This window comes from Palaemon carinicauda, chromosome 37 (genome assembly GCF_036898095.1).
Source record: "Palaemon carinicauda isolate YSFRI2023 chromosome 37, ASM3689809v2, whole genome shotgun sequence".
NCBI classification, from domain to species: Eukaryota; Metazoa; Arthropoda; class Malacostraca; order Decapoda; family Palaemonidae; genus Palaemon; species Palaemon carinicauda.
The window spans coordinates 27,470,941-27,479,607 of NC_090761.1; the positions used below are offsets into that span (position 1 = coordinate 27,470,941).

The 8,667-nt window shown below is 41.3% G+C and overlaps 1 protein-coding gene across 1 annotated transcript in view; it reads right to left on the bottom strand.

Annotated features, from left to right (window-relative positions):
- LOC137629047 (uncharacterized) overlaps nt 1-8,667 on the bottom strand; it is a 613,817-nt gene that overhangs the window by 162,743 nt on the left and 442,407 nt on the right. The gene's annotated exons all lie outside the window — the stretch shown is intronic.

Here is an 8,667-nt window from a genome sequence, read left to right on the forward strand (position 1 = left end):
ATTGACGCAAAGGGCCTCTGTTAGATTTCGCCATTGGTCTCTAGCTTGAGCTTTTAATTCAATACTTCTTCATTCATCATCTCCTCCTACGCTTATTGACGCAAAGGGCCTCTGTTAGATTTCGCCAGTCGTCTCTATCTTGAGCTTTTAATTTAGTACTTCTTCATTCATCATACTCTCTTACGCTTATTGACGCAAAGGGCCTCTGTTAGATTTCGCCATTGGTCTCTATCTTGAGCTTTTAATTCAATACTTCTTCATTCTTCATCTCCTCCTACGCTTATTGACGCAAAGGGCCTCTGTTAGATTTCGCCAGTCGTCTCTATCTTGAGCTTTCAATTCAATACTTCTTCATTCCTCATCTCCTCCTACGCTTATTGACGCAAAGGGCCTCTGTTAGATTTCGCCAGTCGTCTCTATCTTGAGCTTTCAATTCAATACTTCTTCATTCCTCATCTCCTCCTACGCTTATTGACGCAAAGGGCCTCTGTTAGATTTCGCCATTGGTCTCTATCTTGAGCTTTTAATTCAATACTTCTTCATTCTTCATCTCCTCCTACGCTTATTGACGCAAAGGGCCTCTGTTAGATTACGCCATTGGTCTCTATCTTGAGCTTTTAATTCAATACTTCTTCATTCTTCATCTCCTCCTACGCTTATTGACGCAAAGGGCCTCTGTTAGATTTCGCCAGTCGTCTCTATCTTGAGCTTTTAATTCAATACTTCTTCATTCTTCATCTCCTTCTACGCTTATTGACGCAAAGGGCCTCTGTTAGATTTCGCCATTGGTCTCTATCTTGAGCTTTTAATTCAATACTTCTTCATTCATCATCTCCTCCTACGCTTATTGACGCAAAGGGCCTCTGTTAGATTTCGCCATTGGTCTCTATCTTGAGCTTTTAATTCAATACTTCTTCATTCTTCATCTCCTCCTACGCTTATTGACGCAAAGGGCCTCTGTTAGATTTCGCCATTGGTCTCTATCTTGAGCTATTAATTCAATACTTCTTCATTCTTCATCTCCTCCTACGCTTATTGACGCAAAGGGCCTCTGTTAGATTTCGCCATTGGTCTCTATCTTGAGCTTTTAATTCAATACTTCTTCATTCATCATCTCCTCCTACGCTTATTGACGCAAAGGGCCTCTGTTAGATTTCGCCAGTCGTCTCTATCTTGAGCTTTTAATACAACACTTCTTCATTCATCATCTCCTACGCTTATTGACGCAAAGGGCCTCTGTTAGATTTCGCCATTGGTCTCTAGCTTGAGCTTTTAATTCAATACTTCTTCATTCATCATCTCCTCCTACGCTTATTGACGCAAAGGGCCTCTGTTAGATTTCGCCAGTCGTCTCTATCTTGAGCTTTTAATTTAGTACTTCTTCATTCATCATACTCTCTTATGCTTATTGACGCAAAGGGCCTCTGTTAGATTTCGCTATTGGTCTCTATCTTGAGCTTTTAATTCAATACCTCTTCATTCTTCATCTCCTCCTACGCTTATTGACGCAAAGGGCCTCTGTTAGATTTCGCCAGTCGTCTCTATCTTGAGCTTTTAATTCAATACTTTTTCATTCATCATCTCCTCCTACGCTTATTGACGCAAAGGGCCTCGGTTAGAATTCGCCAGTCGTCTCCCTCTTGAGGTTTTAAATTTATACTTCTCCATTCATCATCTCCTATTTCGCGCTTCATAGTCCTCAGCCATGTAGGCCAGGATCTTCTAACTCTTCTAGTGCCTTGTGGAGCCCAGCTCAACGATTGGGGAAATAATCTCTCTTGGGGAGTGCGAAGAGCATGCCCAAACCATATCCATCTACCCCTCACTCTGATCTCATCCACATATGACACTCGAGTATTCTCTCTTATAGTAGTAATATAAATTTGTATCTGGGATAATTGCATGTATTGAAGAAGAGTTAGTGGTCTGTTATATGTAATATCTATGAGAAATCACCTTTTTGATAATGCTGAAAGTGTCATGGGATCGAAAATGTTCTGTACTGTATTTTTCAATATATAAAAGTAGTTTTCTACTTTTTTATCTACTTTTTTATTGTAAGTGTAAAATGGGTTGGTAATGAAGCTCAATGTTAGAAAAGTTAGACTCTGAAGTTTCTCATCCTTAGATCTTATTAATTGTTATCAATTATTAATCAATTGAGCGTTGGTGATTAGTAAAAAGATTAAAAGAGTTCAGGGATTCGTTGAAAAATCTCGATTTGCTGAATAAACAGTTCACATTATGCACAAACACCCTCGGGCGCCCGCACACACACAAACATACATGCACAAATAATATATATATATATATATATATATATATATATATATATATATATATATATATATATATATATATATATATATATATAAATAACTGTACGAGGCTTCAGGTAACGTGTCCGCCTAGCATTCGCATGACCGCAGAACGATCCCAGCCCGGGATCCTGAGTTTAAGCTGTTCACTGGGGAGGCCACTGCTGTGGTTTGGCCCCACAGTGGGTGGTTGAGCTTGCCCGGCTGACGTTCTGGTAAGCATCTATTCTGGTGAAAGTGGACCTGAAACCAAACACCTTTACCTTCATGTTTCAACTCACGAAAGATGTGACAAGGCTTCTAACTCTCTCTTCCAGTCAGACCATCTACATATAGCTCTTTCGTTTACCAAGAAACTTGTGCTTTAATCGGCTGGATCTAACTTGCGAAGTTCAAACATGTTGTAAGTGTTATCAAGTGGGAAAAGCTGATTAAGTCTCTCTTTGTTGATTATATGTGTCATATATATTTTAACATTGTTGCTAAACTTAATATATTTTGTATTGTTCATTCACTAATTTTTATATTGTTTATTTATTTCCTTATTTCCTTTCCTAACCGGGCTATTTTTCACTGTTGGAGCCCTATGGCTTATAGCATCCTGCTTCTCTAACTGGGGTTGTAGCTTAGCTAATAATAATAATAATAATAATAATAATAATAATAATAATAATAATAATATTAATTCCTTTCCTCGCTGTTCTATTGTCCCCGTTGGAGCCCTTTGGCTTATAGCATCCTGCTTTTCCCGTTAGGGTTGTACTGTAGCTTAGCTAATAAATATAATAATAATAATAATAATAATAATAATAATAATAATAATAATAATGATATACAGTACATATCATGCCTCTCGAAAAAAAAAAAACATTAAAATAGCCCATTTTATTGAGTATTCTTAGGTTGGGGAGATCTAGTTTTTTTTCCTGTTTTCAAGGACTTTGCTTAAAACAATATCGAAGAAATTTTCATCTACAAGTTGAAAAACGTGAACTCATCAATAGTGTTCCATAAAGAGCTTATATTTTACTTGATCTTCGCTGTCATGGGGAAGGAAGAATTATCGTGCACCAATTACATGAAGTTTATTATTATTATTATTATTATTATTATTATTATTATTATTATTATTATTATTATTATTATTATTATTATTATTACCAGCTAAGGTAGAGCCCTCGTTGGAAAAGCAGGATGCTAATAGTCCAAGGGCTCCAACAGGGAAAAAGAGCCCAGTGACGAAAGGAAATAAAAATAAACTATGAGAAGTAATAAACAAATGAAAAGAAATATTTTAGGAACAGTAACAGTAGAATAGATCTTTCATATGTAAACTATATAAAAGAGACTAATGTCAGTTTATCCAACATACGAACATTCGCGGCAAGTTTGATATTTTGAAATTCTACCGATTCAACTACCCGATTAGGAAGATCATTCCACAACTTTGTGACAGTTGGAATAAAGCTTTTAGAATACAGTGTAGCATTGAGCCTCATGATGGAGAAGGCCTGACTATTAGAATTTAGATCAGTGAAATCACCTAATATTCGTGAAGTATGCTACACTCTAGTTTTCAATACTCGATACACAGCTTGAATAAAAATACTAGAATACTGAGTAGTATTGAGCCTCGTGATGGAGAGGTCACAGCTGGAATAAAACTTGTAGAATATTGTGTAGTATTGAGCCTCACGATGGAGAGGCCACAGCTGGAATAAAACTTCTAGAATACTGTGTAGTATTGAGCCTTATGATGGAGAGGCTGCAGCTGGAATAAAACTTCTAGAACACTGTGTAGTATTGAGCCTCACTATGGAGAGGCCACAGCTGGAATAAAACTTCTAGAATACTGTGTAGTGTTGAGCCTCGTGATGGAGAGGCCACAGCTGGAATAAAGCTTCTAGAATATTATGTAGTATTGAGCCTCATGATGGAGAGGCTGCAGCTGGTATAAAACTTCTAGAATACTGTGTAGTATTGAGCCTCACTATGGATAGGCCACAGCTAGGCCACAGCTGGAATAAAACTTCTAGAATACTGTGTAGTGTTGAGCCTCATGATGGAGAGGCCGCAGCTGGTATAAAACTTCTATAATACTGTGTAGTATTGAGCCTTATGATGTAGAGGCTGCAGCTGGTATAAAACTTCTAGAATACAGTGTAGTATTGAGCCTTGTGATGGAGAGGCCGCAGCTGGTATAAAACTTCTATAATACTGTGTAGTATTGAGCCTCACTATGGATAGGCCACAGCTAGGCCGCAGCTGGTATAAAACTTCTAGAATATTATGTAGTATTGAGCCTCATGATGGAGAGGCTGCAGCTGGTATAAAACTTCTAGAATACTGTGTAGTGTTGAGCCTCGTGATGGAGAGGCCACAGCTGGAATAAAGCTTCTAGAATATTATGTAGTATTGAGCCTCACTATGGAGAGGCCACAGCTGGAATAAAACTTCTAGAATACTGTGTAGTGTTGAGCCTCGTGATGGAGAGGCCACAGCTGGAATAAAGCTTCTAGAATATTATGTAGTATTGAGCCTCACTATGGAGAGGCCACAGCTGGAATAAAACTTCTAGAATACTGTGTAGTGTTGAGCCTCGTGATGGAGAGGCCACAGCTGGAATAAAGCTTCTAGAATATTATGTAGTATTGAGCCTCATGATGGAGAGGCTGCAGCTGGTATAAAACTTCTAGAATACTGTGTAGTATTGAGCCTCACTATGGATAGGCCACAGCTAGGCCGCAGCTGGTATAAAACTTCTAGAATACTGTGTAGTGTTGAGCCTCATGATGGAGAGGCCGCAGCTGGTATAAAACTTCTATAATACTGTGTAGTATTGAGCCTTATGATGTAGAGGCTGCAGCTGGTATAAAACTTCTAGAATACAGTGTAGTATTGAGCCTTGTGATGGAGAGGCCGCAGCTGGTATAAAACTTCTATAATACTGTGTAGTATTGAGCCTCGTGATGGAGAGGCCGCAGCTGGTATAAAACTTCTAGAATACTGTGTAGTGTTGAGCCTCATGATGGAGAGGCCGCAGCTGGTATAAAACTTCTATAATACTGTGTAGTATTGAGCCTTATGATGTAGAGGCTGCAGCTGGTATAAAACTTCTAGAATACTGTGTAGTGTTGAGCCTCATGATGGAGAGGCGCAGCTGGTATAAAACTTCTAGAATACTGTGTAGTATTGAGCCTTGTGATGGAGAGGCCGCAGCTGGTATAAAACTTCTATAATACTGTGTAGTATTGAGCCTTATGATGTAGAGGCTGCAGCTGGTATAAAACTTCTAGAATACTGTGTAGTGTTGAGCCTCATGATGGAGAGGCCGCAGCTGGTATAAAACTTCTAGAATACAGTGTAGTATTGAGCCTTGTGATGGAGAGGCCGCAGCTGGTATAAAACTTCTATAATACTGTGTAGTATTGAGCCTCGTTATGGAGAGGCCGCAGCTGGTATAAAACTTCTAGAATACTCTGTAGTGTTGAGCCTCATGATGGAGAGGCCGCAGCTGGTATAAAACTTCTATAATACTGTGTAGTATTGAGCCTTATGATGTAGAGGCTGCAGCTGGAATAAAACTTCTAGAATACTGTGTAGTGTTGAGCCTCATGATGGAGAGGCCGCAGCTGGTATAAAACTTCTATAATACTGTGTAGTATTAAGCCTTATGATGTAGAGGCTGCAGCTGGTATAAAACTTCTAGAATACTGTGTAGTGTTGAGCCTCATGATGGAGAGGCCGCAGCTGGTATAAAACTTCTAGAATACTGTGTAGTATTGAGCCTCATGATGGAGAGGCCGCAGCTGGTATAAAACTTCTATAATACTGTGTAGTATTGAGCCTTATGATGTAGAGGCTGCAGCTGGTATAAAACTTCTAGAATACTGTGTAGTGTTGAGCCTCATGATGGAGAGGCCGCAGCTGGTATAAAACTTCTAGAATACAGTGTAGTATTGAGCCTTGTGATGGAGAGGCCGCAGCTGGTATAAAACTTTTATAATACTGTGTAGTATTGAGCCTCGTGATGGAGAGGCCGCAGCTGGTATAAAACTTCTAGAATACTGTGTAGTGTTGAGCCTCATGATGGAGAGGCCGCAGCTGGTATAAAACTTCTATAATACTGTGTAGTATTGAGCCTTATGATGTAGAGGCTGCAGCTGGTATAAAACTTCTAGAATACTGTGTAGTATTGAGCCTTCATGATGGAGAGGCCGCAGCTGGTATAAAACTTCTATAATACTGTGTAGTAATTGAGCCTTATGATGTAGAGGCTGCAGCTGGTATAAAACTTCTAGAATACAGTGTAGTATTGAGCCTTGTGATGGAGAGGCCGCAGCTGGTATAAAACTTCTAGAATACTGTGTAGTATTGAGCCTCGTGATGGAGAGGCCGCAGCTGGTATAAAACTTCTAGAATACTGTGTAGTATTGAGCCTCGTGATGGAGAGGCTGCAGCTGGAACAAAACTTCTAGAATACTGTGCAGTATTGAGCCTCGTGATGGAGAGGCCACAGCTGGAACAAACCTTCTAGAATACTGTGCAGTATTGAGCCTCGTGATGGAGAGGCCGCAGCTGGAACAAACCTTCTAGAAATACTGTGCAGTATTGAGCCTCGCTGATGGAGAGGCCCCAGCTGGAATAAACCTTCTAGAATACTGTGTAGTGTTGAGCCTCGTGATTGCGAGGCCGCAGCTGGAACAAAACTTCTAGAATACTGCCTCGTGATTGTGAGGCCGCAGCTGGAGCAAACCTTCTAGAGTACTGTGCAGTATTGAGCCTCGTGATGGAGAGGCCACAGCTGGAACAAACCTTCTAGAATACTGTGCAGTATTGAGCCTCGTGATGGAGAGGGCCGCAGCTGGAACAAACCTTCTAGAATACTGTGCAGTATTGAGCCTCGTGATGGAGAGGCCGCAGCTGGAATAAACCTTCTAGAATACTGTGCAGTATTGAGCCTCGTGATTGCGAGGCCGCAGCTGGAACAAAACTTCTAGAATACTGCCTCGTGATTGTGAGGCCGCAGCTGGAGCAAACCTTCTAGAGTACTGTGCAGTATTGAGCCTCGTGATGGAGAGGCCACAGCTGGAACAAACCTTCTAGAATACTGTGCAGTATTGAGCCTCGTGATGGAGAGGCCACAGCTGGAACAAACCTTCTAGAATACTGTGCAGTATTGAGCCTCGTGATGGAGAGGCCGCAGCTGGAATAAACCTTCTAGAATACTGTGCAGTATTGAGCCCTCGTGATTGCGATGGCCGCAGCTGGAACAAAACTTCTAGAATACTGCCTCGTGATTGTGAGGCCGCAGCTGGAGCAAACCTTCTAGAGTACTGTGCAGTATTGAGGCCTCGTGATTGCGAGGCCGCAGCTGGAGCAAACCTTCTAGAGTACTGTGCAGTATTGAGCCTCGTGATGGAGATGGCCGCAGCTGGAACAAACCTTCTAGAGTACTGTGCAGTATTGAGCCTCGTGATGGAGAGGCCGCAGCCCGAACAAACCTTCTAGAGTACTGTGCAGTATTGAGCCTCGTGATTGCGAGGCCGCAGCCGGAACAAACTTCTAGAGTACTGTGCAGTATTGAGCCTCGTGATGGAGAGGCCGCAGCCGGAACAAACCTTCTAGAATACTGTGCAGTATTGAGCCTCGTGATGGAGAGGCCGCAGCTGGAACAAGAATACTGAGCAGTATTGAGCCTTGTGATGGAGAGCCCGCAGCTGGAATAAACCTTCTAGAATACTGTGTAGTATTGAGCCTCGGGATGGGTAGGCCGCAGCTGGAGTAAAACTTCTAGAATACTGTGTAGAATTGAGCCTCGTGATGGAGAGGCCGCAGCTGGAGTAAAACTTCTAGAATACTGTGTAGAATTGAGCCTCATGATGGAGAGGCCGCAGCTGGAGTAAAACTTCTAGAATACTGTGTAGAATTGAGCCTTGTGATGGAGAGGCCGCAGCTGGAGTAAACCTTCTAGAATACTGTGTAGTATTGAGCCTCTTGATGGAGAGGCCACAGCTGGAGTAAAACTTCTAGAATACTGTGTAGTATTGAGCCTCGCGATGGAGAGAATCACAGCTGGTATAAAACTTCTAGAATACTGTGTAGTATTGAGCCTCGCAATGGAGACGTCGCAGCTGGAATCAAACTTCTAGAATACTGTGTAGTATTGAGCCTCGCAATGGAGATGTCACAGCTGGAATCAAACTTTTAGAATACTGTGTAGTATTGAGCCTCGCGATGGAGAACCCGCAGCTGGAATCAAACTTCTAGAATACTGTGTAGTATTGAGCCTCGCGATGAAGAGAATCACAGCTGGTATAAAAACTTCTAGAATACTGTGTAGTAATTG